We start from the raw sequence: 7,174 nt of genomic DNA, 5'->3' as shown, positions 1-7,174 counted from the left end.
ATCTTTACTTATACTAGTCAAAAATAATATTAATTCAATATTCTATTTTTTTTTTAAATTTACAACAATTTTTAATCTATTTGTAACAGTATTTCATTGATCGTGTTTTTAAATTGTATAATTGTGTATGAAATAAAAGTGTTATTTTTTTAAATTCTGTATTATTCATTGTCCTGGTGTCCTTTTGTGCAAGCAGTCCTCAAAAATGGCGATGTCTCATTTTGTGTCGCAATATCGAGCTATGAATGCCGCTCACTTAACAATAGATGAGTTGGAATATGAACTGAAGATACGCAAGATTCCAGTAAATGGGTCGCGTAATCAACTGGAAAGAACACTGCGAACACACCTGAAAGAAGAAAAAAATCAGAAAGAGGTTTTTTTAGATTTTATTGCGGATTCAGTGATGGGTGAATTAGAGAGCTGTAGAGATAAAATTTACAGTATTAAAAACGCGTTGGAAATTAGAAAAGGGAAAAGAGCGCCAGAGCAGAGCTACAAAACTAGGTTGATTCATATTCTTCTACGAATGGAAAGACTAAAAAGTCAGGCTTGTGGAGAGGAGGATTTGAACTCTCTAGCTGTGATAGCTGGGGAATGTTTGAGCATGTTGAATGGTTATTTCTCAACTTCCTCTCATCTAGCAGAGGTTAGAGAGGCCGAATTGAAGATGATCAATGAAAGTTTGAGACAGCAAATCGAAGAAAATAGTTCGAACGATGGACCGGATAATGAAAATACGGATGGAAATTACAATGCTAATCCAAATGAAGAGGTAGAGAGTGATACGAGTGAGGTTGAAATGAACATTGATGAAGAGTTAGATAAGGAAGTAGAAACGGTTGTGCCATGTTTGCATCGAATATTACCACTATACCTAAAATGAAAGAATTTGGCAAGAAATTTGATGCAATAAATTGGCAGTATTATCAAAGACGAGAAAATAGATTTGTACATAAAACAGAAGAAATCGAGCAAATGAGGAAGGAAAAGAATTCAAATTATCAAGAAAATAGATTTCAAAAAAGAGAACGGTCTAATAAAGAACAAATTAAAGAAAATGATAATAAACGACAGGATTTTGAGCAGCGTTTCCAGAAAGAGCTTTGGAAACCACAATCGAACTTTAAAGTTCAGGAGAATAAATTTGGTACAAAAAACTATTACAATTCTAGTACGCATCCGAGCAATCCTTATAGGACTAAGAGTCCAGTTCCAGGACCAAGTGGAACAAGTGCATTACAAAGGATTGTTCGAGCGTACATCCCGGTGAGGGGAGGGATTTGTTTCAATTGCCATGAAAATGGGCATTATTTCAAAAGTTGCGCTAAGCAAAGGAACGTTTTTTGTGAAGTGTGTGGTTTCCCAGGTTTTATCACAAAGGAGTGCCCTTACTGCCAAGCAAAAAACACCAAACCGACTGCCCAGTGAGGCAACGCAGTCGTAAAACAAACTTTTCAAGTCCTCACAAATTTTCAATAGCTGATCCACCAAAACAGCTAAGACAACATGGCTATTCACAAGTAAGCATGTGTAGAGATCAGAATGCAGAAATAGTAACTGCATTCATTAATGTCAGGGAAGATAACAGACCCTTTGCAAAGGTGGAAATGTTGGGGATATCTGTGATAGGATTATTGGATAGTGGTGCTTCAAGAACCATTTTAGGGATAGGTGGAAGGAAAATAGTTCAAGCATTGAAACTAAAACTGAAACCCACGAATATCAATTTGAAAACAGCTGCGGGCCAGAACCTAGAAGTGATTGGATGCGCTGATGTACCAATCACATTCAATGGAAAAACTAAAATCTTACCGGTATTGTTTGCCCCACAATTAAATAGAAAATGCATTTTGGGCTATGATTTTTGGGAGAAATTTAGAATTGAACCCACGATCAATAGCAGCGAAGTAGGAGAAATTGTTGGACAAGAGGGAGAAAATGCAATAGAAATAAATAATGAACAGCAAAGACAGTTAGAGGATACCAAATCACTATTTCTAACCGCAAAACCTGGTAAGTTTGGGAAAACCAATTACATGACACATAAAATTGAACTCAAAGAAGAGTACCAAAATTCACCACCTGTCCGTAATCCTTATCCTTGGAGTCCCGAAATACAAAGGAAAATACATCGTACAGTGGACAACATGCTTGAAGAGGGTATTATCGAACCCTCAAGGTCAGATTGGTCATTGCCAGTCGTCCCAGTTAAGAAAAGAAATAGCGAAGAGGTAAGATTGTGCCTCGACGCTAGATCGCTTAACGAGCGGACAAAAAGGGACGCATACCCTCTCCCTCACCAAAACAGGATACTCAGCCAGTTAGGACCATTCAGGATGCTTTCGACAATCGATCTGACTCAAGCTTTTCTGCAGGTGCCTTTAATGGAAGAATCGCGAAAATATACCGCATTCTCAATTCCAGGTAAAGGTTTATTCCAATTTACGCGATTGCCATTCGGTCTCATAAATAGTCCAGCAACTCTTAGCAAACTTATGGACCAAGTATTGGGTTTTGGAGTGCTGGAACCATCCATTTTTGTCTATTTGGATGACATTGTAGTGGTCAGCAACACTTTTGATGACCACTTAGCGAAATTAAGGGAGTTGGCCAAACGATTGAAAGATGCTAATTTGTGCATCAATCTGGAGAAATCAAAGTTCTGCTGCCATGAACTGCCATATCTAGGCTACATTTTATCTCGAAACGGTCTTCGACCTAACCCAGATCGAGTCCAAGCGATCTTGGGGTATGAGGTTCCGAATTCCGTGAGATCTCTAAGGCGATTCCTCGGTATGGTAAACTACTACCGCAGGTTTATCGAAAACTTTAGTGAACTCACTGTACCTTTGACAAATTTGTTGAAAAATAAGCCAAAAAGGGTACAGTGGAACAGTGCAGCAGAGCAGGCTTTTAACGATATCAAGGAACGTTTGATTTCCGCGCCAGTGATGGTCAATCCCGATTTCACATTACCATTTTGTGTACAGACTGATGCAAGCGACAACGCTCTTGCGGGAGTCCTCACGCAAGTTCAGGATGGTACAGAAAAAGTAATCGCGTATCACTCGGAAAAATTTAAAGGAGCCGAATTGAATTATCATGCAGCGGAAAAGGAAGGGTTAGCTGCCCTCCGCTGCATTGAAAAATTTAGATGTTACATAGAAGGAACGCATTTCACTCTGGTGACAGATTCTTCAGCGTTGTCTTTCATTATGAAAGCGAAATGGAGATCTTCTTCCCGACTTAGTAGGTGGAGCATAACACTCCAACAGTACGACATGGAAGTGAAGCACCGAAAAGGCAAGGGCAATATTGTCCCTGATGCGTTGTCGCGATCAGTCGAAGCTGTAGATGTCGAGAGAAAAGATGGGTGGTATCCAAAATTATTCAAAGCGGTGGAACGTCAACCGGAAAAATATATGGATTTCAAAATCGAAAATGGGAAGCTATTCAAATTTGTGTCCGCGCGGTCGGATTTATTAGATTATAGGTTCGAATGGAAGGAGTGTGTTCCTGATTCGATGCAGCAGCAAATAATGAAACAGGAACATGATGAAAGCATGCACATTGGGTTCGAAAAATGTATTGAAAGGGTTAAGAGAAGATATTACTGGCCTCGAATGAACGCAGACCTAAAACGATATATCGGTTACTGTGAATCGTGTAAAGAAAACAAACATCCAACCATTTCAACCGTCCCGAAAATGGGTAGGCAGCGAATTGCGACTAAACCATTTCTGATTATATGCATGGATTATATCCAGTCACTTCCTCGGAGCAAGAATGGTAATGCACACTTATTAGTCATAATGGACTTATTCTCTAAGTACTGCCATCTTGTTCCGGTGAAGAAAATATCGTCTGGAAGTCTATGTTCCATAGTGGAAAATCAATGGTTCCGAAAGCTATCCGTTCCCCAATATTTGATAACGGATAATGCGACGACTTTTCTGTCTAGAGAATTCCAAGACCTGTTACATAAATATGAGGTGCAACATTGGACAAATTCTCGACACAGGAGTCAAGCCAATCCGGCCGAACGGCTAAATCGTACCATAAATTCCATGATTCGAACATATGTTCAAGAAAATCAGCGTGTATGGGACACCAGAATCGCAGAAATTGAGTTTATTTTGAATAACTCCATTCATGTTTCAACCAAATTCACTCCTCATCGAATAATTTTCGGCAGTGAAATCGTGGATCGGGGGACAGATAACGCACGAGAAAAAGAAGGAAATCAGTCTGTAGATCAGAGAATCGAAAAATTTGAAGGAATTAATAAGAAGATTTATGAGCTAGTTATAGCTAATTTGCGAAAAGCTTATTAGTCAACGAAAGCTCGGTATGATTTGAGGAACAAAAGATACTCACCTACTTTTACTGTGGGTCAACGAGTGTTCAAACGCACTTTTCTTCAATCTTCCGCGGTTAAGGACTTCAATGCGAAGCTAGGACCGATTTATACACCCTGCATCATTATGGCCAGGAAGGGTACTAGTTCCTACGAGGTCTCAGATATGAATGGTAAACCATTGGGCACATTCTCAGCCGCAGATTTGCGAGCGTAGGTAGATCTAAAAAAAATCATAAGAATAATAAGAAGTGAACAAAAGGACTCCGGTTCTTGAGAAACGGGAGGTCAAATGAGAGGATGGTATCCATCCCGATAATGCTTCTTTAGGGAGTTTCACCTGAATCCATTCGCTAAATCCCAGATCGAGGATAGAACAGGTTGGCCCATAATAGGGTGTCTGTGGGACAGGGCGTCCGGATAGTCTCAATAAATCCTTCCCGTCTTCCTTTAAAGCTCAAGCTTATGCTCTTTGTCAATTCCTTGCCATCTGATTAAAATATGTTTTTCAATGTCGCTAAATTTGGTTTGGAGATGTAGAAAATAGATTAAATTAATATTGTAGGTTAGTTATAGTGTGAGGGTTAATAGGTAATCGAACATAATAGAAGAACAATAGAAGGTGATGAAACAAGCAAGGCAGTTAGTTTAGTAGTTGAAAATACAAGTAAAATAAGTACCCATGTATCCCTGATAAAGAATTTATATCCATATGATTTGATACTTACCCATCACGAATCTCCGGGAAATTATTGAATCCTTTGGGACACCGCATACGTTGTTCCATTCTGTAACGTATGATTGTTAATAGCTCGAAGCTCGAAGCACTCACACACACTAACAATGAATAGTAGTTTCCCCACGAAACGAAGTAATAGCATGCATTCCTTGGTCAACTCCGACATTATGAAATATTTCATATCCGTTCATGAGTTGAACTCTGTGCAATTTTTGTTATTGTAAATAGTCTATCGTAGAATGCATAAAATACCATGGTACTTGTACATATGTTTTGCATGTTTTTTTTAAATAAAATTTCGTTATTTATTTAGTAATTGTTATTTATTTTGCATGTTTTTATCAATAATTATAGTAGTAAATTTTAAAATGTAGCATGTTCATTTGAATGATTTTTTTTATTCGGATTTTTATATATTTTTTTAATTTGTTTTTTTGTGATGTTGGTTAATGCATTTTCACGTGATTGCTGAAGACCGGAGTCGCAAGACATTGATGGTCAGTAGTAGGGTTAACCCTAGAAACAGAGAGGAGTTGGTCCCCCAACGATGAAAACTTATGACCCCGACACGCGAATACATAAAAAAATAATCACTCGTCCGGTAGCAAGCACTAAGATCTAGTACGAACTGAAAGTTGCTTTGAATCCCATTCTTCGCGACCCGCAGATGTTGTGGGCGGCTGGATATCTCTCTTGATTGATGGTTCAGAGGTACGTTGCATCGTAACGAATTTCTTGTTTATTAATATAAAAATATTAGCTTTGCTAATATTTTTACCCGAGCTGGGGGAGAGTGTGACTGTTCATGGAGGTGAACGTTTGAGACACACGAAATTAGCGTGTTTTAGTTCGCGAATTTTGATGAATCACCGTCGGGAAAAAGCTAAGCGTGGGGTTACGTGAATTTTCACCGCTTCACGCCTCACTTGCACCGCCACAACTGGGTACACGGCCCTTAACCGGTGATACCAGCACCCGCCACCAGATGGCACTGGCATGGGCGACAAATATTTAGATAGGTCCGAAAATGGGAATTCGGACCTGTACCTGGGATCATGAGGGTAATGACCGGGTCGAGAGGTTGACGACCAGGCTTGAAAAGGTATAAAGGGGACTGGAAAAGAAACCTTTGGACGGAACGGTCGAGTTTTAAGAGAAAAAAAAGGATATTTCGCGCGTGGAAAAAAAGGCGATTGTTCGCGCGAATAAGATCAGTGAAAAGATTGGTGAAAAGAAGGAGATCAAGGTTTAAGAGGATGGAGAAAAAAGGTGCGATCGTGCGTTATCCGCGAGTGCTCGCGGAATTTTCCGGGAATTCGCGATTTCCCGACAGACGACGAATTATTATTATCCCTTCTACAACCGGAACATCGAGTCGTCGCAGCCCAGCTTCCAGGTGAGTGTAGGTTAAGGAAGTGGGTGGCAAGGCAACTTAGCCAAACGCGAGGTTTTTCCCCTAGCAAATAATAAAGCGTATGCCGACCCTGAGGCATTTTTAAAGGGAGTTTCGTGTGTGCCACCGAGCACCGAAACCCGAAGTTACACTTTGGCGCCCAACAAAAATTAGTTTCAAAACTATTTGTGCAAGGGAAAAACTCGAGATTCGTTATTGGTTCATACAGAAGTCTCTGGGAAAATTCCCATTATTTCAAGAGCTAGTATTGAGCTATAACATAACAGAACGGTTAGTGGAGACGAGAAGAGTACAATTTTTCGGTTCGGAAAGAGCTTGAGTGAACGCGAAAGATTAATGTGACTACCAACAATCAAGTGAAACAAATTAAAACTAGATTTTTACATTTCGAATGGAGTTATTCTAAATGCAAAACGTTCTTAAAAAAGTCAATGTGAGTTCTTCCAAACTATAAAGAAAATTGAAACCAAAAACATAAGTACCTGTATTACAATGCTTAAAATCTTTACTTATACTAGTCAAAAATAATATTAATTCAATATTCTATTTTTTTTTTAAATTTACAACAATTTTTAATCTATTTGTAACAGTATTTCATTGATCGTGTTTTTAAATTGTATAATTGTGTATGAAATAAAAGTGTTATTTTTTTAAATTCTGT

General features: G+C 38.9%; 1 long non-coding RNA gene across 1 annotated transcript; it reads right to left on the bottom strand.

Annotated features, from left to right (window-relative positions):
- Positions 1–5,168, bottom strand: LOC129780461 (uncharacterized). The gene is made up of 4 exons (XR_008743929.1): positions 5,089–5,168; positions 4,701–4,877; positions 4,381–4,583; positions 1–349 (listed from the first exon to the last, which is right to left on the bottom strand). It is a non-coding gene; the product is annotated as an uncharacterized LOC129780461 (long non-coding RNA).
- Positions 5,169–7,174: the final 2,006 nt, after the last annotated feature.

Source organism: Toxorhynchites rutilus, chromosome 3 (assembly GCF_029784135.1).
Source record: "Toxorhynchites rutilus septentrionalis strain SRP chromosome 3, ASM2978413v1, whole genome shotgun sequence".
Lineage (NCBI taxonomy): Eukaryota > Metazoa > Arthropoda > Insecta > Diptera > Culicidae > Toxorhynchites > Toxorhynchites rutilus.
The sequence above is the reverse complement of the archived record's forward strand: the minus strand, read 5'-3'. Positions and strand labels throughout refer to the sequence as shown.